This window comes from Myotis lucifugus, unplaced genomic scaffold (assembly GCF_000147115.1).
Source record: "Myotis lucifugus unplaced genomic scaffold, Myoluc2.0 scaffold_21, whole genome shotgun sequence".
NCBI classification, from domain to species: domain Eukaryota; kingdom Metazoa; phylum Chordata; class Mammalia; order Chiroptera; family Vespertilionidae; genus Myotis; species Myotis lucifugus.
The window spans coordinates 3666700-3689547 of NW_005871069.1; positions in this window are offsets into that span (position 1 = coordinate 3666700).

The window sequence follows — 22848 nt, forward strand, 5'->3', positions numbered from 1 at the left end:
GGTATAGAAGAGCATAACAATGGATAGTCAGCAAAATCTATATTGCACAAAACTCTAAAGCAAACAACCCCATTTCTTCAGCAAAGAAATTTCAAACAAAATTTAAAAGAGGGAGAGGCCAGAGGATATCCTCTATAATAAAATATACTTCAGGTATTTATCAGTTAAGTTCATTGTATGAATATTATTTGAATTGAGCCAACAATTATTTTTGTAAATTAAATAATTGTAAAAATGTAAACACAATTCTAACAATATTTAAACATTATTGACAGTAAAGAATTATATGTGGTTATGACTTTTTAAAGTCATTATCTTTTAGCTCTTTGTAAATGACATAACACGTTATATAAGATGTCACTATAAAGCTACAGTAACTGTAAGAGTGGTATTGCCAAAAAAAATAGATGAATAGATCAATGGAACAGATTACATAACCCAAAAACCCATACAAATACAGTTAACTGATCTTTGAAGGAGCAAAGGTAATACAATGGACAAAAGATAGTCTTTTCAACAAATGGTGCTAGAACAAATGGACATCCATATGCAAAAAAAAATACGTACAGACACAGATCTTACACCTTTCCCAAAAGTTAACTCAAAATAAATAATAGACCTAAATATAAAATGCAAAACTATAAAACTAGTAATATAAGAGAAAATCTAGATGATCTTGGGTTTAGTGATAACTTTTTAGATACAACATTTCTTTATAATTACCAAAATTTGGAAACAACCAAGATGCCTTTCAGTATGTGAATGGATAAATAAAATAATATGTGGTACATCACAGGGAATGGCTGACAATTTTCTAAGTCTAATGAAAGACAAGTTTATATATTCAAGATACTCAACAAACAGCAAAAAAGGATAAACACACTGAAGCAAACTGTTACAACAAAGCTAAAGATCAAATCTAGTAAGCAGTAGTAGAAAAGCAACATATTACATATAGGGCAGTAGTCGGCAAACTGCGACTCGCAAGCCACATGCGGCTCTTTGGCCCCTTGAGTGTGGCTCTTCCACAAGATACCGACTTCTGCACATGGGCCATGAAGTTTTAATCGCACTGTACGTGCGCACCCACACATGGTATTTTGTGGAAGAGCCACACTCAAGGGGCCAAAGAGCTGCATGTGGCTCGCGAGCCGCAGTTTGCCGACCACTGATATAGGGGAACAGCATTTGAATTCACTTCTGTTCTGACTTGGCATCAGAAATTAGAGGCCAGAAGAGAATGAAATAACCATGTTTGAATATTAGAAGAAGAAAAACCTGTCAACCCACAAGTTTATATCAAGTGAAAATATTCTTTCAGAATGCAAGCAAAGATATTTTCAAATAAAACTATTTGTGGCAAGATGTGCATTATAAAAAAAAAGGTACTACAGTATGTTTTTCAAACTGAAAGGAAATGCTATGGAACTGCAGGTCCTCAGAAAGCAATGAAAAGCATCAGTGACGGTAAATGGCTGGGTAAATACAAATTATTTTTCTTAAAAATTTTGTTATCTAAATGACATAGAATACATGACTGTTTAGGGCAAGAATTACATCATTGTCCTGTGGGCTTATAACATATATAGATGTAACATGAAGAGGGGAATACAAGATTTCTACATTTATATGCAATAATATATTAACTGCAAATGGACTATGAAAAGTTGATATATATTGTAACTCCATAACAATCACTAAAACAGTAATGTATAGAAGTGTAGCTAATAAGATGATAACTGAATTTTTAAAATATTCAAATATTTAAAATGCATGAAAGGAAGAAGAGAAAATAGAACAAATAGACAAATAATCAAATTACATACTCAGATACAACTATAGCAAAATTTCATTAAACATTAATGATTAAACTTTTCAGTGAAAGGCAGAAGTGGTCAGAATGGATAAGCATGACCCAACTATATACAAGAGGTGAACATTATAAGGACAGAAAAGATGTGCATTATAAAAAAATTTATATGTAAATTCATAAATTTGTTAAAACTAACTGGATGGAAAACATATACCATGCAGATAGTGGGCTGGAGTGAGTATATTAATATGAAATAAAGATTTGAAGATAAAAATAATGTCATTAGAGGTGAGGAACTTTTCATAATTATAAAATGGTCAGTCAGACATAGCAATCATACCTGTGTCTGGCCTAATAGCAAAACATTAAATGTAGAGTACTAGAATACATGAAGCAAAAGTTGACAGAATTAAAAGGAGAAATAGGCAATTCCATCAATGTTGTCTTTGGAGAGTTTTAACCTCAGCAATTGATAAACAACTAGACAAAAAAATCAGCAAAGACAGAGTCTAAACAATACAACTAGCTTGACCTGATTAATATTTATAAAACACTAAACAGCCTAGTCGACATGGTTCAGTGGTTGAGCATCAACCTATGAACCAGGAGGTCACAGTTCAATTCCCAGTCAAGGCACATACCTGGATTGTGGGCTCTAACCACAGTGTGGGTCATGAAGGAAGCAGCCAATCAGTGATTTTTCTCTCATCATTGATATTTCTATCTCTCCTTCCTCCTCTCTGAAATCAATAAAAATATATCCTATATAATAAAGCCCAGCCACCAAACGGCAGAACGACTGGAACGACTGCAGCCCCTCGCCCTGGCTGGCCCTGCCCCCCAGTTGGCCCCATCGGGATGGGCCGGCTGGACCCCACCAGTGCATGAATTCGTGCACTGGGCCTCTAGTTTAAAAATAAAACACTAAACTACTGTACAAAACATACTCTCTAAGTTGCATGGTACATTCACCAGGATAAACCATACACTGAGCTATAAAACATCTCAAAAACATAAAAATACTCAAGTCATACAGAGGTTGCCCTCTGACCACAATGGAATTAAATTAGAAATCAATAACAAAATATTTAGGAAACCCTAAGTATTTGGAAATTAAACTACAAACTTTTTTAAAAAAAAACTACAAACTTCTAAGTAACCCATGAGTAAGGAAGAAATCACCAGGGAAATGAGAAAATTTCTAAAACTGAATGAAAAGTGTAGACCCTGAGATACCCCCAAGAAGGGCTTCTGGTGGCTAAAGCTCAAAGTTAAAAAACAAAACGAAAAAAAACAAAGGAGCCTAGCAACCATTCCTAAATGGGCCTTTCATGCAAGTCACCCTTAAGGGAGAAGCCTACAGCTGAACTGCCTGCCTCCTGCAGTTATCTGCAGCCTGTGTTCCTGCATCTGAGCCAGGCCTTATAAGAAGTTCCTGGAATCCTATTTCAACCAACAGGACTGAGACTTTTCTTATCAAATCAGACAGCCTGAATGGGAAAAGATATTCATCAATGGTACATCTGATAAGGGGTTAATATTCAAAGAACTCATACAACTTAATCCAATTAAAAAGTAGGCAGAGGTCCCTAGCTGGTTTGGCTCAGGCCTGTGGACTGAAAGGTCCTGGGTTTGATTCCGATCCAGGGCACATGCCCGGGTTGCAGGCTCCATCCCCAGTAGGGGGTGTGCGGGAGGCAGCCAATTGATGTTTCTCTCTCTCTCTTCCTCTCCCTTCCTCTCTGAAATCAATAAAATATATATATTTTTAAAAGTAGACAGAGGGCCTGAATAGGCATTTCTTCAAAGATGGCCAACAGATATATGAAAAGATGCTCAATGTCACTAATTAGAGAAATGCATATTAAAACCACAAAGATACCACCTCACACCTGTCAGAATGGCTATCATCAATAAGTCAACAAAACATATATGTTGGTGAGGATGGGGAGAAAGGGGAACCATTGTGCACTGTTGGTGTCTAAGCCATCAGTCAGACATCCTTGGCACTGCCGTGGAGGTGGGAGAGACTCCCACTACTGCCACTGCGCTCGCCAGCCATAAGCCCGGCTTCTGGCTGAGCAGCGCTCCCCCTGTGGGAGCACACTGACCACCAGGGGGTAGCTCCTGTGTTGAACGTCTGCCCCCTGGTGGTAAGTGTGCATCATAGCGACCGGTCGTTCTGCCAATTGGTCGATTTGCATATTAGCTTTTTATTATATAGGACTAGAGGCCCGGTGCATGAAATTCATGCACGGGGAGGGGGGACTCCCCTCAGCCCAGCCTGCACCCTCTTTAATCCAGGACCCCTCAAGAGATGTCTGACTGCCTGTCACCCCACGCAGCCTACTGTTTAGATGGCAGTCGGACATCCATCTCACAATCCTGGACTGCTGGCTCCTAATCGCTCATCTGCCTGCCTGCCTGGTCTACCCTAACTGCTCCTGCCCTCGTCAGCCTGATTGCCCCTCACTGCCTCTGTGTGCCAGCCTGATCGCCCCTAACTGCCCCCCTGCCGGCCTGGTTACCCCTTACTGTCCCCCTGCCAACCTGGTTGCCCCTAACTGGCCCCCCCTCGCCAGCCTGGTTGCCTCTTACTGCCCCCCCCGCTGGCCTGGTCGCCCCTAACTGCCCCTCCTGTTGGCCTGGTCACCCCCACTCACGCCTCCCCCCCCACCAGCCTGGTCACCCCACACAGGCTGATGTTCAGTTGTTTGGTCGCCTCACTAACCCCCTGCTGGCCTGGTCGTAGGCAGCCATCTTGTGAGTGAGTGATGGTCAATTTGCATATTACCTCTTTATTATATAGGACTAGAGGCCCAATGCATGAAATTCATGCAAGAGTAGGCCTTCACAGCCATGGCAGCTGCCTTGATCCCTCCCTCGCAGCTGCAGTGGCTGCCTCAATCCTGTAGCTGCAGCCCTGGCTTCGTCAGGAAGGTTGTCCAAAAGAACGTCCAGATGACCGTTCCGTCGATTTGCATATTATGCTTTTATTATTATAGATAAGGTTGATTAGTTTTTATTCTCTTTCAATACTCAAAGGAGAAAATACCATGGACATAGAAGTGACTCACAAGAACAGTGTTCTGTATCAGGCACTAGACTGTTTGCTTGTTAAAAGTGGGTGTTTTCAAGTAGTTAGACTGCAAATCAGAGGTTAGAGGTCCCAAGCTTGATTCCTGAGGCTCTTGGACAATCATTGTCTTTGTTCTATGGGTCTTTTTCTCCATATGAGTTGTCAGCATTATTTTAAAGATTTAGTCAGATACTCAACATAGCCAAATGTGCTCTCTGCCTCAAAATAAATTCAGGTAAGACTGCTACAAAGGATCATCTCTGACTTGCACCTTAGCTCTATTAATTAAATAAGGTTTCTCTCTTAAAGTTTTACTGGATTTTTAAAATAACAGTTTAGAATATAGTTTTAATGTCCAGAAGTAAGCACATCATTAAAATCTTAGACTTTAAAGGGAATTAATAAATCACTCTTCCTTCTAAGTGTTATTAAACATACTATCAAATTATATGTTCTGCAGACCAATTTCCAAGAGTTCTCACATTCACTATACACAGGAGCTATTAAAGGGATCGTCTCTTCAGCCTGCTGACCGTCAGGGCCCAGGACTTGAGGCTCAGTAGGCTGCCTGGATCCGAGTCTTCTCCTGGGTGTGAATTAGGAGGTATGGGACCGAAGAATAGGGTGTGCTAAGCAGATCTGAAGGAAGAAGCACATTGATACTAAAACACCTCCAGTTTCCCAACAGGCAGCATGAGAAGCAATGCCAGAGAAGTGATGCTCATAACTAGAATTTAATTATAAGCAAACAATAAACAAGCACAACTGAGGGACAGTCTACAAAATACCCAAGTGATGTGCTTCCCTAGTGTCAAATTGTGGAAGACAAAGGCTGAGGTACCGTCTCCAGTTGGAGACAGACAGTTAAATGCGATGTGTGATCCTGCATTGAATCCTGAACCAGAAAAGACTTTAGTGAGGCAGTTGGTGGAGTTAGAATAAGATCTGTAGATTTGTAATAATACATTGTATGAATGTTAATTTCCTGTTTTGAGCATTGTACTGTGATTATGTCAGACGCTGCTATTTAGAGAAGCTGGGTGAAGAGAAGGAATATGGGAATCCTTTATACTATTTTTGAAACTTTTCTAAATCTTAAATGATTTTTTAATGAAAAGTTGTGTTTTAATTAAAAAAAGATATCGAATAGAAAACTTTCAGTTCAGTGTATGTTGTTGAGTAATTTAAAAAACTAAACTAATAGAAATAACTATGAGGGGGAAGTGAAGCACAAAAGAGTAAATAGAAAATGTAAATTAAGAAGGTAAAACTATTTTTAAATGAATTAACACAATGTCAACTATTTTCAGCTAAAATATCATCTATGTGGTGTTTTAAGATATATGTCATTTCTGGGTCCTAAAACATTAAAGACTCGTAAAGAGTGAAAACAAAAGCATACCAGTCAAAAGTAAATAAACAAACCAGGAAACTGCTGATTAAAAAAAGCTCGTGGTGCTCTTTTGGTAGCAAGTGTATTTAGGAACACAAATGGCTACTCTTAATGATATGTATAGTAATTTGCCAAGAAGATAAAACATTCTAAACCGAGGTACACTTAATAATGATAACTTCAAGATATATAATTTTAAAATTGGTGGGTTGACGATCACAACTATATTGGTAGTTTTTAAACACATTTTCTCAGTATTAATGGATTAAGCAGACAAAATTATAAAATTTAAGGAAAATTTGAAAAGCACAATTAGAAAACTTAATAAGGCAGAAATTCGTATAGCCCTGTAATCATAAATTAGAGCATTAACCACATACTAGCCACAAAGTAAGTTTCAAGAAATAACCAAGAGTCAGCATAAAGTTCTCTAACCACAGTACAATTAGAAATCAGTAACAAGAAGATAATTTGTAAAACCCATTTATGTTTGGAAATTTTAGAACAGATTTCTGAAGAACACATTGGTCAAAAAAGAAACCATCACAAAAATTAGAAAAAAATGTTCAGAGTTGAACAATAATGAAAAATTTCACATCAAAATGTGAAATGCAGCTAAAGAGATTGAACATAAGCTAAGCATGAAATTAAAAAGTTTAAAAAATGAATGAGCCCAAAGAAAGTTGAGGGAAGGAAATAATAAAATGTGGTAGAAAACAAAGATACTATAGAGATGATCAAATTAACCAGTCTAAAAGTTGGTTCCCTGAGTAAATTTTAAACTGGATTATGGGAGACAAAATCTGGTGAGATTGATCAAAGTAATAAAAGAGGAGAGAGCACAGACAATAGGAATGAAGAGGGAAGCACAATGAAACATACATCTGCTTTTTAATAAAGTAATTCTGTGATCGAACTGAGTTCCTGAACACAGCCAGCGGAGAACCTGTGAGAAGTGCAGGTCTCCCATGAGAAAGCCTCTCCTCACCAGCTCCCTAGAACTCCTGTGAACGTAACCAGCAGGAAGCAGCTCCTCAGGGCTGGTGAGCCCTTCCCCCACCCACTTCAGTCCTGTCTGTCACTTCAGACAGAACTTAAACAATCCTCATCAAAAAAGAAAGATTCTTTTGAGAAGGAGAAAATGAGCACATATGAAATTTTAAGGCTTATTATTCTGTTTGACAGAACCAAGTCACAACATGAAATCCCATTATGTATAAGAGATTCGTGATATATTATCTGCAGTGACAATTTGAATGACAAATGGGTTTTGAAATGTAGGTTCCTAATCAGAACCTTTCAGAAAAGCCACTGTGACTAAGAATAGAGCTGTTGCTTTGCTGTTGTTAGTGACACAAATGATGATGTTCCCTGTACTGCAGTCCTTGGGTTTGCCTCCTGCACAGCTTTTGGGAGAGTCAACCCTCGCCCTACACTTCACACTCCTCCACTAGCTCCCACTGGTTGAGGAATTTCAGGGGAAAGAAGAGACTGGTTACTTACTCTAGTTTTGTGAAGGGGAATAATCCAGCTTTGTCTACAGAAGAGGTGCTCAAACGTTGGTGTGCATTGAAATCACCGAGGGACGAGGGAGGGCCCAACAGCTGTGCTCTGCCTAACTCCTTGGTGGTTCTGAGGTGCACCAGGTTAGAGCATCAGTGTAAGGTTTCAGCATCCACTTTCCCGATTCTGTGACACATCCTCGAAGGCATGTTATGTCCCTTGGCACCTTGGTAACATTGAGCTTTTGCTCATACATTGTCCTAAGTTCACATGTATTAGCTCCTATTCTCACAGCAGCCTTTTTAGATCTATACTCTTATCCCCATTTTACACACGAGGAAACTGAGGTACAGAGGTCAAATAACATGCCCAAGGCCTCATAACTAATTAGAACAAAGCTAGGATTTCAATCTAAAACTTGTGCACTTGACCTCCATCTGTGCTTCTTGACATAATGCTAGGCAAATATTACGGGATGAGGGTCACCTTCAACGTACAAAATCACAGCAAAAACATGAACCCAAACATGCCAGACTCCAAAGACAGAAATGAAGCGTAACCCTGGGTAGGCTGGTGATTCTCAGGTTCCATGAAGTTACGGAGATGAATCACATTTAGCTCTGTTTCAACTAGTACAAATCTAGTTGGACAAATTAGATGTGTGTCCCAGTTCCCTGGATCTAAAGAAATTGGATGTACCACTTAGCACTCCCATGGCTGTGAGCACAAGAAGAAATCGGTCAGCTTGTAGATTAACTGAAGCCGGGAGTGACTGAGATCATATCTACAAGTAGGGGTCAGGACAGAGTGAGGAGCACCGGGCCTGAGGGGCAGATCTCAGAGACAGGTCTGCAGAGCGACTCAAGCTCTGGGGCAAATTCAAAAGAAAAGGATTACATAAAAGTTCACGTTTTAGAAAATGTATTCAAGCTTTTCCATTTAAAGTGATCAGTGTCACCCTAGCTGGTTTGGCTCAGTTGATAGAGCATCAGCCAATGAACTGAAGGGTCCTGGGTTCGATTCCTGTTAAGGGCACATGCCCGGGTTGTGGGCTCGATCCCTAGAAGGAGGTGTGCAGGAGGCAGCCCATCAATGATTCTCTCTCATCATTGATGTTTCTATCTCTCTCTTCCTCTCCCTTCCTCTCTGAAATCAATAATAGATATAAAAGTTCATTCCTTTAAAAAAAAAAAGTGATTGGTGTCCTAGAATTTTTAGGGGGAAATGCCACAAACCAACTTCATCACCTGATACCACTTTAGTTTTTACTAATTTATCTTCTAGCATTTCTGGGAGAAATACTGTTGCAGTTAGTGAGGCACAGTGATGTGAGATCTGTTTACTGTTCTATAACAAGCTAATTATTCACACGTACAAATAACAATTCATCATACACAGCAATATCATAAAAGGTTGGCTCCTGAGCCACATGCTGGCACCTGTGCGCCTATATTTCACCTTAGTTTCTATTCACACATCACCTTTCATAGGCACAGCACACTGCACTTTTCCAAGAACCTTCACATAGAAGGTTTTTAAATATATTTTTATTGTTGATAATATTAACAGATGTCTCCCATTCCCAGACCCTAACCACCTCCCCAGGTCATCATCCTATTGCCCATGTCCATGGGCTATGATGCGTGTAAGTATACACGTTGTTTGCTTTATCTCTTCTCATCTCCCCAACGCCACATTGAGGTATGTCAGTCTGTTCCATGCCTCCATGCTTCAGGTCTTATTTTGTTGGTCAATTCATTTTGTTCATTAGATTCCACAAATAAGTGAGATCATGTGATATTTGTCTTTCTCAGGTTGGCTCATTTCACTTAGCATAATATTTTCCAGGTCCATCCATGCTGTCCCCAAAGGGTAAGCGATCCTTCTTTTTTACAGCTGCATAGTATTCCATAGAAATGTCCCACAGCTACTCTATCTATTCATCTGCCGATGGGCATTTGGGCTGTTTCCAAATCTTAGCTATTATAAATAATGCTGCTATGAACTTAGGGGTGCATATGTACTTTGTGATTGGTGTTTTGGAGTTTTCAGAATATATTCCCAGAAGTGAAATCATTAGGTCAAACAGAATTTCCATTTTTAATTTTTTGAGGCAACTCTATACTGTTTTCCATAGACACAAGAATTTTTACTCATTGTGAAGGGAGCCAAATCAATACTTTTACATCTGGACTTTACCAAGGGGAAACTGAGGCCAGAAGAAATTGATGCTTCCTGTGATCACAAAACTAGCTGGTCAAATGGCTGAAATAAAATCAAGACCCACTGAGTCTCACTGCGTTCAAACCATTTCCCTTAGAGCTCTCTGGTCATGGGGGGAAGACAGCCACACAGAACCTCAGAAACAATGGGCCCCTTCTACCCTCCTCTAAAAACAGCTCCTTGTGATCTGCTCCTAGCTTCGGACCACTAAGTGAATTCCTGGAAACTCTAGGCCAAGCAGTCAAACTCATGGCCCGCAAGGAATATTTTTGCGGCCCAGCCAATATAACGGTTTATAAGAACCGATTTAATAAAAATTTCATAACTTAATTTTTACAATATCCTGTTGTACATAATTATTAATAACGAACTACAATGTTTGCTAATGACTGATTACTATAATCATGTTGCATTCATTTCCCTTACATGCCTTACAGGCAGGCACACCATTTCTCTCCACTAATAACTAGCAGCAAATATTTTAGCAGCCGATTGCCACATCATTAGTCTTGTACTGACTTGATGGTGTGCACAACAGGAAATATTTCACTTTTGGAGAACAAGAAAAATAGGTTTATTTGCATTACACTTATTAATTTGTGCCGTTACTCAGTGTCTGGTAAGTTAATGTTCAATAAAAAATATTAATTTTTATTAAAATGTTCTATTATTTCATGTTAACGATTATTCATTTATTTCAGCCCTTTATATTCAGCATGTCTATATCGAAATAAACATACATTTCTATGAAAATTGAAGCTTTTGTTTTTTGCAGCCCACATAAACCTAACCCTTATCTATTTGGCCCATGTTAGACTTTGAGTTTGACATGCTTGCTCTAGGCCCTTTTTAAAGAGAGGGTGCTTTTTAGAGACTGGTGTTTAGAAAGAATGTTTTAAAACCCACATCAGAACATATACATTAAAACAAATTCTGCTTTCCATGTAATTTATAGCACAACTAAAGGCCTGATGTACAACATTCGTGCAGTGGGGAGGGAGATCCCTCACCCCGACCTGCGCCCTCTTGCAGTCTGGGACCTCTCGCCACTGCCGCTGCGCTTCTGGCTGAGCGGTGCTCCCCCTGTGAAAGCACACTTACCACCAGGGGCAACTCCTGCATTATGCATCTGCCCCCTGGTGGTCAGTGTGTGTCATAGCAACTGGTCATTCTGCCATTTGGTCGATTTGCATATTAGCCTTTTATTATATAGGATATTTCAATATAATAGTTGATAAACCAATTATACAAAGATATCTATATATATCTCTATATCTCTATAGAGATATATAGATAGAGAGATATATCTATATCTATATCTCTCTATCTATATACCTATATAGATAGAGAGATATAGATAGACAGATAGATCTGGGAAGGAAGGCCCCAGCCAGCAGCTGGAAGGCCTCTATCGGCCCTGAATGCCGGCCAGGCCTAGGGACCCTACCCATGCATAAATTTCGGCCTCTAGTTTAGGGATAAGGAGACAAAGCTTCAGTCCTGCCTCTAGTTTAGGGATAAGGAGACAAAGTTTCAGTCCTGCCTGAGGAAATAGCCCGCTGTTAGGCTTTATGGTGCTAAGGGCTCTGCTTCAACAGGACGGCAGTGTTAAGTTTATGGAGATAATGACACAGCCTGGGTGGACAGCAGATCTGCTGCCTCAATGTCAACGCATTGTTATTGCTTATTTTAATTTTTGGAAATGCTCTCAGAACCAACTTATGAACCACAAAGAAACTGAGTCACACAACTTTAGAGTATCACCTCATTTGGATCCAAAATAATATGAACTGGCTGGCTCACTGCCCTCATTCCCCCTTGTTAGCACTATTTCCACATAATTATCACCCTAAACGAGTTTCCTTCTACTTTGTATCTCTGTGCAAGGATCTTAAATTATTTTGTTAAATGCCGTGGCCACACCATAGGCTAGCATGTTGATGAAACTGAACAATGCTAGCCAAGCTTTTGGCATATGTTTATGAAGAGCCTGATGATTGCAACCTCTCCTCCAACCAGCTCACTATGAGGAACAAAGCATGGAGCCCTGGAGAGCCAAGCGCAAAACCCCCAGGTGGGGGGGTGTGAGAGCAGCAGTGTGTCTCACGGAAGAGGAAACCAGCACAGATAGAGCACATGTGGCAGTGAGCAAGGCATTAAGAGAACGTGCCTGGAAGGAGACAGGAGGATGAGGCATCTGAAGAACACCACCAAAGCACCTGACATTTCTGAAATTACTTAGCTAAAGAAGCATGGATGTGGACAGTTGTCCTCTCTCACTCCACCTGACCTCCAGCTTCTTTTTAAAAGGGGAGGGTGAATTTGCTAATATAAGATTGATTTGCCTTTTTATGCTTTTTGAGGAGATCCTGTATAAAGTTTTCTTTATATAAGCAGTGTCTGCTCAAACAGCAATTCAAGTCATCTGCACAAACAGATGGAAGCAGCTGTGATGCTGGAGTGAGTTCTTCCTTGACTCTGCTCACTGCACCAATTGTGGGAGTACTCACTCCTCCATCCTGCTCTACTACACTAATTGTTGGGTCTGAGTCCCTCTGCCAGGGGCTGGACCTCCTTGGATGCTGGGTATTGGACGGAGAAGACATAGAAGTTGTAGGCCTATAAGAGTGTCTTTATCATAGCCCAAGTAGCTATTGCTGCTAAGGAGCCATAAGACAAAGAGTCCAGTAAAGCAGTCCTTGCTAATATAGTAGCAAACACAGGAGCCATCCTAGTAAAAACAGCCAGCACCAGCTGGTCAGTAATACATCTTCCTCACAATGCAGCCCCCAACTTAGGAGCTATACAGGAGCCAGCCACACTGGCAGATTAGTAACATACTTTATACTAACTTAGACAAACGAGGCTTCTTGCCAAATAGTGACCTCAATAGTTGGGTTACAGAAAGGCATGCCTGAGCAGTGTATACAGTGAAACTGCTGTGTCCTTGCACCTGCCCATGGCAATTTGGCCTTGAACATCCTGAGTAGGATTCCTATGCTCAGATTGGCCTTGAACATCCAGCGTACACTGACTGATTAGGGTTCCCACATGTGGTGAGTATGACAGCCCAGCCTGGGTGCCCAGAGCCAAGCTAGGTGGACTTTGGTGTGAAGAGTCTGTTTAAAAAAAAAAGTGATTCTTTAACACCTGAGTTGGGTATTCTGGAGATGTGAGTGAAAATATCAAGTAGAGCAAAAATACGATTGGAAATCAGAAGGCAGGTGGCATCATGGAAGCAGCTCAGAGCCTCTCTGGACTAGCGCCTTTCCTCTGGCCTGCAGAGCTGAGCCTGATCCTCTCTCCGTCCTCAGATATGTGGATCTGAGCCCCATCCTCTCTGAGGCACCTTGGGGCTCTAAGACTACCCTGTAATTAGTCAAGTTCTGGACATGCTTTAGTCATTTTGTGAAAAAGTGTGTAAACTGTAAAGTACTTCACAACCATTATCTCTCTATCAGATAGCTAGTCTCTTCCCCCAGTAACCCACACCCTCAGAGTTGGTGTGCTGGCACTTTCACTCCTTCAGCTGGGGAAGCCAGAGGCAGGAGAGCAGGGATGTCAAGGGCAAGAATACTCCTTCCCCCGTCTCCTGCCCCTGCCCCTGGGTTCCCATCCTCTTTCCATCTGCCTCCTTCATTCAGTTGCTACCCTTTCTCAGAACTTCTTCAGGTTTTATTTGCTGTGATAAATGCTAGGTCTGGCTCCTCTCCATCCCCTGAGCTGCAGCCAGAACCTCAAGAGCTGACAACTGCAGGACGCTGGGGTGAGGAGTGTGTTGAAGGAGCCCTTCGGTCAGTTGTGACAGCATGATCTCCCTGCAAATGGCACAATAGTGGCTTTCACTGACACAAGTCAGATTGAATAAAAATCTATATTTTTATAGTAATAATGTGTTAATTCTCATCCTTATGTAAGATATTAACTTGGGGAAACTAGGTGAAGGGTAAATGGACACTATACTATCTGTGCAACTCTTCCATTAAGTCTAAAATTATTTCAAAATAGTTGGCGAAAAAATTGAGGACCACTTTCTAAACCTGCTGGAAGTACAAGTGAATAATGGCCAAGCAGCTCTTCCTTTTGCCACCGGAGGGCTGAGAGGGAGTGGCTTCTGTCTAAAACAGGCCTAGGAGCAGGGGAAGTGGTTTGGAAAGGCACTCAGAACTGAACTTTTGCTCATACTCTCTCCAATTAGCTCTAGGAACTTCACTAAAATTGTGCCCTGCTCAAGTTCACACTGTTAACTGACTAAACCACCTCAGAGTCCTCACTCTGCTTTCTTGTCACTGGCTTGCTGGTCTCCAGACGGGACTGGGTCGGGGCAGATTCCCAAGATGCTGTGACAAGCACACCCTCTTCTGCTTACACCTATTGTGTCTAAGCCAGAATTTTACCAGAGGATTTATTCTCATTCCTTCAGTCACTGCTTTCAACAACTTTTCTTCAGTATCTACACTATGCAAAGTGTCATGCTGGTCAGAGGTAAGGATGAATGCAGAATGATGGAGGTGGAAGCTCCGTGTCACAGGCCCTCACTGCTGGCACATCTGCGTGCTCCTGATTTCTTTCCCACAGGCACTTCTCCTGACTCAGGGTGGCCTGGCCCTGGGTGAACTCACTGTGTGAATGCTCCCTACAACAAAGGATCCTCTTTCTTCTGTCTCCAACTGCTTTGGGATATCTACACTGCTGACCAAATTTTTGAATTTCAAAGCCAGACTTTTCACACCAGATCGGTTTCGCTTCTCTCCTTCATTTTCCTTTTGTGGTCTATGTGCTTGCCCTTCAAAGATCCCCCCCGCCCCCCCCCCCCCGACTTATCTTGAAAGAGTTTTGAATTTGTCACTTTCACTTTCCTCCCCTTCCCTGGTCAGTCACCTGTCTGCCCATCTTTGCTACACAGGGCTTCTTGGATTCTGCCTACGCATCACTATCTCTGTACCCTGATGTGAGGGGAATGACATTCTAAAGGAAAACCTACTTCTTGTCTGATGGCTGTCGCTGGCACTTCTTCCAGTACTATGTTGAATAAGAGTGGTGAAAGTGGACATCTGTCTTGTTCCTGTTTTTAAGGGAAATTCTTTTAGTTATTGACCACTGACTATTATGTTGACTGTAGATTTGTCATATATGGCCTTTATTATGTTGAGGTATGATCCCTCTATTCCCACTTTCCTGAGAGTTTTTATCAAAAAAGGGTGCTGGATTTTGTCAAATGCTTTTTCTGCATCTCTTGATATGATCATGTGGTTTTTATCTTTCAATTTGTTTATGTGATGTATCACATTTATTGATTTGCAAATATTGTACCAGTCTTGCATACCCAGAATATATCCCACTTGATCATGGTATATGATCTTTTTGTTTGTTTTTTTTAAAATATATTTTATTGATTTTTTACAGAGAAGAAGGGAGAGGGATAGAAAGCCAGAAACATCGATGAGAGAGATCGATCAGCTGCCTCCTGCACGCCCCCCAGTGGGGATGTGCCCGCAACCAAGGTACATGCCCTTGACCGGAATCGAACCTGGGACCCCTGAGTCTGCAGGCCCATGCTCTATCCACTGAGCCAAACCGGTTCGGCGGTATATGATCTTTTTAATATATAGTTGGATCTGATTTGCTAGTATTTTGTTGAGGGTTTTAGCAACTGTGTTCATCAAGGATATTGGCCTATAATTTTCTTTCTTTGTAGTGTCTTTACCTGATTTTTGAATTAGGATAATACTGGCTTCAAAAAAAAAAAAGATTTTGGAAGTGCTCCTTCCTCTTGAAATTTTTGGAATAATTTGAGGAGGATAGGTGTTACTTCTTCTTTGAATGTTTGGTAAAATTCTCCTGTAAATCCATCCAGTTCAGGACTTCTGTCTGCTGGGAGTTTTTTAAATTACTGTTTCACTTTCATCAGTTGTTATTGGCCTACTCAGGTTTTCTGATTCTTCCTGATTGAGTTTTGGAAGATTGTATGTTTCTCGAAATTTGTCCATTTTGCACAGGCTTTCCAGTTTGTTGGCATCTAGTTGTTCATCGTATCTGCTTATGAACTTTTGTATTTCTGGGGTGTATGTTGTGATATCATCAAGTTCATTTCTGATTTTATTTATTTGCATCATCTCTCTTTGTTTCTTGATGAGCCTGGCTAGGGGTTCATCAATCTTGTTTATCTTTTCAAAGAACCAGCTCTTGGATTCATTGATCTTTTATATTGCTTTTTAGTATCATTTATTTCCACTCTGATTTTTATAATTTCCTTCCTTTTACTCCCTCTGGGCTTTTCTTGCTGTTCTTTTTCCAATTCATTTAGTTGTAGGGTTAGATAGTTTATTAGTGCTTTTTCTTATTTCTTGAGGTGGGCCTGTAATGCCATGAACTTCCCTCTCGGGACTGCTTTCACCATGTCCCATAGGTTTTGCGTGGGCATGTTCATTTTCATTTGTTTCCAGGAAGTTTTTAATTCTTGCTTGATCTCATTGGTAATCCATTCATTGTTTAATAACATACTATTTAGTCTCCATGTATCAGACAATAAGAAGAGGTAAAAGGCATCCAAGTTGGAAAAGAGGAAGTAAAATTGTCATTATTCGCAGATGTCATGATATTGTACATAGAAAACCCTAAAGACTCCACCAGTAAACTACTAGACTAATAAATTAATTTGGCAAGGTAGCAGGATACAAAATCAACATCCAGAAATCAATGGCATTTTTACACACTAATAATGAACTCTAAAAAAACTAAGAGAAACTAAAAAAACCCAAACAATCCCATTTGCCATTGCAACAATAAAAAAAAAAAAAGATACTTAAGAATAAACTTAACCAAGGAGGGAAAAGACCTGTACTTGGAAAACTATAAGACATTGAAAAAAGAAATAGAGGAAGATACAAACAAATGGAAACATATATCATGTTCATGGATTGGAAGAGTTAACATCATTAAAATGTCTATACTACCCGAAGCGATCTATAGAGTCAATGCAATTCCTATTAAAATACCAATGGCATACTTTGCATAACTAGAACAAATACTCCAAAAATTTATATGGAACCATAAAAGACTCCTAATAGTTGCAGCAATCTTGAGAAAGAAAAATGAAGTTGGAGGGATCACAATACCAGATGTCAAACTATATTACATTATAATAAAAACACCCTGGTATTGGCACAAGAACAGGCATACAGACCAGTGAATCAGAACAGAAACCCCAGAAATTGACTCACACCATTATAATCAATTAATATTTGACAAAGGAGGCAAGAACATACAATGGAGCAAAGACAGCCTTGTCAACAAATGGTGTTGGGAAAACTGACAGACCCATGCAAAAAGATGAAACTAGATAACCAACTTCACCTCTGTCTTCAGGCCATCTGCTCAACTTTCTTCTTCTATATTTCTAGACAGCCTTCTCTCCCCTTTATTGGTCTCTAGGCATGATTTTCTGGAACCTTTAACCTTTACCTAAAAATTACCTTCATCCCTTCTTTACTTCTTTTTTACTGATCTCCAAAAATGTATCTCCTTTTCTGTCTTAGGTCTACCTTTTCACTGTGCCCTTGATTCCACCTTCTCCTGCCATCTCCCAGACTTTACTCTGGGAGCTTTCAAAGGGGTGCTGTTGCCCTGGCCAGTTTTGCTCAGTGGTTAGAATGTTGACCCATGGACTGAAGGGCCCTATGTTGAATTCCCAGTTAAGGGCACATACCTCAGTTGTAGGCTCAATCCCCAGCCCCAGTCAGGGTGTGAAGGGGAGATAACCAATTGATGTGTCTCTCTCACATCAATGTTTCTCTCCCCCTCCTCCATTCTCTCTCTCTCTTTCTAAAAAAAGGGGGAAAAATATCCTTGAGTGAGGATTTTTAAAAAGGAGTGCTATTCACACCATAGGCTTGACACTCCTTTGCCATATAGCACTATCCTGTGCATCATAGGACCCACAGGAGATTCAGTGTTCCCGGCCCAGCACACTCACTGAAAGCCAGCAATAGCCTTCACTCACTGTGACATCCAAAATGTTCTCTGGCCAAAGTGGAACTAAACAAAAAATCCCAAACAGAAAGATATCTGGAAAATCCTCAAATACTTGGAAATGAAACAACATACTTCTCAATATACTATAGGTAAAAAGGAAATCCAAAGGTAACTTAGAAAATACTTGGAAGTGACTGACAATACAATCCAGTACATCAGAATCTGTGGGACACGGTAAAGCAGAGCGGGAAGGGAAGTGGAGAGCATTACGTGCTGGTGAGAAAAACAGGAAAGGTCTCAGGTCGGTCCTCTAAGCTTCCACCTTACTCCAGAGCAAACACCAGGGAGGAAATAATCAATATGAGAGCAGAAGTGGATGAAATTTAAAACAAGAAAAGCAGTAGAAAAAAATCAATACAACCAAAATCTAGTTCTTTGAAAAAAATCAATAAAATTGATAAATCTAGATACAGAGTGATTGATATAGGAAAAAGAGACAAGACAAAAATTACCAATGTCAGGGATGAAAGAGGGACCATTACTCCTGGTTTTATGGACATAAAGGTAATAAGGAATATTATGAACAACTTTATGCCAATAAATTTGATATCATGGGTGAAATGGACAAATTCCTTGAAAGACAAACTACTGAAACTCACTCGAGAAGAATTGGGTAACCTAAATAGTTCTATATCTATTAAAGAAATTGAGTTCAAATGGTAGAAGGAGACTTGACATAGAGAGCTGAACATACAATACAATGTACAGATAATGTGTTGTGTAATTATGCACCTGAAACCTGTGTATAATTTGGTAACCAGAGTCACCCCAATAAATTCAATAAAAAGAAAGAATGCCCCTCCCCCACACATGCACAGAAATTGAGTTCACAGTTTAAAATCTTTCCATATAAAGAAACCTCTCGGTCTCAATGAGTTCACTGGTAAATTCTACTAAACATTTAAAGAAGAATTAAATTCTTATAAAATAGTCAACTCTTTCAGAATATAGACAAGAACACTTCCCAATTCATTTTATAATTCCTGCATTATCCTGATACCAAAACCAGACAAAAACATTACAAGAAAAGAAACTTGCTGACCCGTACCCTTCATAAACGTTGCCCCTAAAATCTTTAACAGAGTATTGGCATACCAAATCCAGCAATAAAAAGTATGAAATATGACAAAGCAGGCTTTAGACCAGACATGAAAGGTTGGCTCAACCTTTGCAAAGTAATCAGGCATTCATCTTATCAAAAGACAAAAAAGGAAAGGGTATGATCATTTCAATTGATGCAGGGAAAGTACCCTGGCTTTGGACCCTCCATTCAAATGCATCTTTACTGCCTGCCAGTCATGGCCTTTACCAAATGTCAGCCATCTTTGAGAAGCCCTGTCCTTAGCTATAGACTGGGCACAGTGCTGCCAGCCTGAGGCTGCTTGGGGCATGATTGTGAGGATGTCTCTAAAGTTCTGAAAGTCCAATTTGGCCACATTCCCATGGGACTGAAGGACTGGTGGCAGGATTAGTAAGTGAGCCCTAAGCCGTAGAAGGAAGCAGGCTAGGTGCTCAGCAGTGCCCCACCCCTAACCCAGCCAGGCTCCTGGGAGGAGGGGCTGCCTTGCTGGGGTGTTGGGACAGCATCACAGGGCTGAGCCTCCGCTCATGGCTGTGGGCACAGAGGGCGCACATGGTGTGTCTTTAGCCCTTGCAAGGTGCTGCTTCAACCAGTTCAAACTCCTGTCCAGAGGAGGCCGTAAATCAGTGAGCCGTGGGCTCGGGAGGTCGCTGAGCAGGACAGAGACTTGGCCAGGGAGGCATTTGGAGTTGTTGAAATGTGAATTGTTCAGTGTCAGTGTGACTCCGAGGAGAGGCTGGGCGCCAGGACCCTGCCTTCACAAGGCTGCTCCAGGAAGAGCATCCTTGCATTCGGGACAGTCCCAGGCCCTCGCATCAGCCAAAACCACCCATGGCCGCCGACCTCAGCAGGCGAAGGCATCCTGCTCAGCACTTCCTGAGAAGCTTGTTTGTCCCAGGAGAGGGGCCTCCCCTTAGTCACGGTGGGATGGGTGTGGAGAGAAGCAGTTCTGGGTCCTTCCCTCTGGGCCACCTGAGGACGGGGAGGAGTGTGGGTACATGCGGAGGGAGGAGTGGGCACCTCAGAGATGGTGGGTGACGTTGCTGCCCTGGGCCGGTTTCCCTCAGAGTCGGTTGTCCCAGCCCTTTCTTCAAGGTGAAGGGCTGAGAGGGCAGGGGGAGGTGTGGGTCAGCCCCCCAGGTGTGCAGATGGCCTGAGAGCAGCCCCTGGGATAGGCCTGCAGGTTCGTGTTGTCAAAGCTGAGCTGGACTACACTGATATTTTCTCTGAGAGGTGCTGGGAGTCTGTGGAAACTAACCCACAGACAGAGACCCCGAGTGATTCAAGGTAAACAGCAGGCCTCAAGGACCAATGACCAGGTTGGGTTAATGAGATATTTATAGAGCATGCTGTGCGATGTCTGGCACTTAAAACATGTTTAAGTAAATTTTAGCTATTTTCATCTTTAATTATTTCTTACAGAAGAAAAAATGGCACAGGCCAAGGGCTAATTATGATAATAGGTAACATTATTGCCCTTAGTATGGACCGGGCACTGTTTCAGCTGCTGTACACGTAAGAATTTAATCCTCGGAAGGATACTGTGAGGCAGGCACTACTACAACCTCCATTTACATTTGAGGAAACTGAGGCAGGAGAATGTCAGTGACTTGCCCAAGTCCTGCGGAGGGGACCCAGAGGATGATGTAAAACTCACTGAGACCTGTTCTGGTCCTGTGGTTCAGGCTGGCTGATGCCTGCAGCTTGTGTCACTTGAGGGCATGGCCACGTCTTGGTCTCGTTCACACTCCTGTGAGGGGGTCAGTCCACAACAAGTGACCACAGAACGAGCACAGTTTTCTCCCGGCTGAGCTTGACCTCTGTGCCTGATGGACAAAAGCAAATCCTCGACATCGGGACAAGCAGTGACATGTTACTTCCCCTCAGTGGGAGCCTGGGAGAGGAGGCTCTAGGCTGGTGATGACTGAGGGACCCAGTGACATCACCAGGGACCCAGGCACTGCCACCTTCAACATGGATCCAGCTTGTCCTCTTAACATGCTCCTCCAGGTCCCCAAACACCTGCTACAACAGAGGGAAGTCCAGAGTCAAAAAAAGCAAGGGAACGCTCGGTCTCGTGTGCCATTAGGGGAGTGAGGAAGGCCCCACAGCCCTTCATTCGCCTGCTCCAGGCTATGTCCTGGCAAGAGGACTGAGACCCAAACAACGTTCACCTCCAGGTCACAACCTCCCCTGAGGGAAGTGGCCTCTCAGAGGTGAACAACATTATCTGGGTTCCCTTAGCAATGAAGTGGGCAGCCGCCTGCGCCTTGGCCATGACTGGGGGGTGTCAGTGCCGGGTGCCATCATCCCCCCCCCTCCAGCTGTGCACCGGCTCCCACCCTCCGGCTCCCACCCTCCGCTGTCTCCTGAAGGACCTCACTGGCAGCGCACGCGGGCTGCGCTCCCTGCTGTCTCACAGACCCTCCTGGATCCCATGCGCACCTCCAGCTGCTGTGCCTTTTCTTGGCTTTCTTGAGAACCCAAGCCCTTGAACTGCCGATCCTTACGATCCTTTCCACTCACACACTGTTTACCTCAGCCTCTTAGCTCCCCATCTCCACCAGAACAGTGTCAAAGCCACCAAACCCCTACCTGCCACAACCAATGGCCGCTCTCAGTCCCAGTGTCAGTGTCTCTGCAGCCAAGGCTCAGTCCGCACGCACGGCTTCCTGAGCTGCTGCCCCACCGCGCTCCTCGCTCTCCTCTCCCAGCCCTCGCTCCCTCTGGGCTCTGCGTGGCCTCTCACCTTCTCCCTGATCCTCTCCCACGAGGGTCTCATTGCTCACATGGTCACCATGGTCACCTGTCCAAGCTGAGGATCTTAAATGCCTCCCCCTGCTCTCCACTCCAAGTTTTGATATCCCGGCCTCCACTTGCCTCAGCTCCAGGCTGGCGGGTCGCAGCTGCTCTCCTGGCACATCTAGTCGAGGCTCTGCAAGGGCTTCAGGTGCCCAGAATGAAAAAGGATTGTTCACACCACTCCCGCTATTCCATCCACCACTCAACCCAAACTCCCAGAATCTTTCCTGACTCTTCCTATATTGCACCCCACATTCAATCTATTAGAAAATGTTGTTCATTCTACCTTAAAAATATATTCAGAATTTGCCCACTGCCAGCACCCTCATCCTCCTCTGGACCCAGTGGCCTTCCTCTGTCCCCTGAAAAGCCCCCCATGTGCAGCCCTGCTGACCCCTTTGTGGTGGAGACAGAGTGTCAGGCCTCACAGACCCCCAGTCTCCTCACCACCCGCAGCAGAGCCCAGCCCTCCCCCTGTGACCAGGTCACCCCTTCAGCGCTGATTGACCTCCCAGCGTTCTCCCCTCACTCCTCCCCTTCCAGCCGCACAGCCTCCTCAGGGCTCTCTGAGGACTCAACGAGCAGAGCCACACTCACCCAGCTTTATTTCTCAGGACACTTGTCACCACCTGACAAGACATATTCCTGTGTGTTTATTGGCTGGTTCCTGCAGGAGAATATACCCTTTGTGAGGGAAAGAACCCTGTCAGAGCTAACACAGTGCCTGGCCCCTGGATGCTCAGTATTTGTCGGCTGCTACTGAACTATGTGACCTCAGATGAGTCACCTTTGATTTGGGGACCTCTGTTTCCTCATCTATGAAGTGAGGGGACTCACTGACTTCAGGCTTCTTTTTAAAAAAAGAAAAGCGTCTTCAGAAAGATGATGTGTTAGTTTGTTAGAACCACCTAAACAAAGTC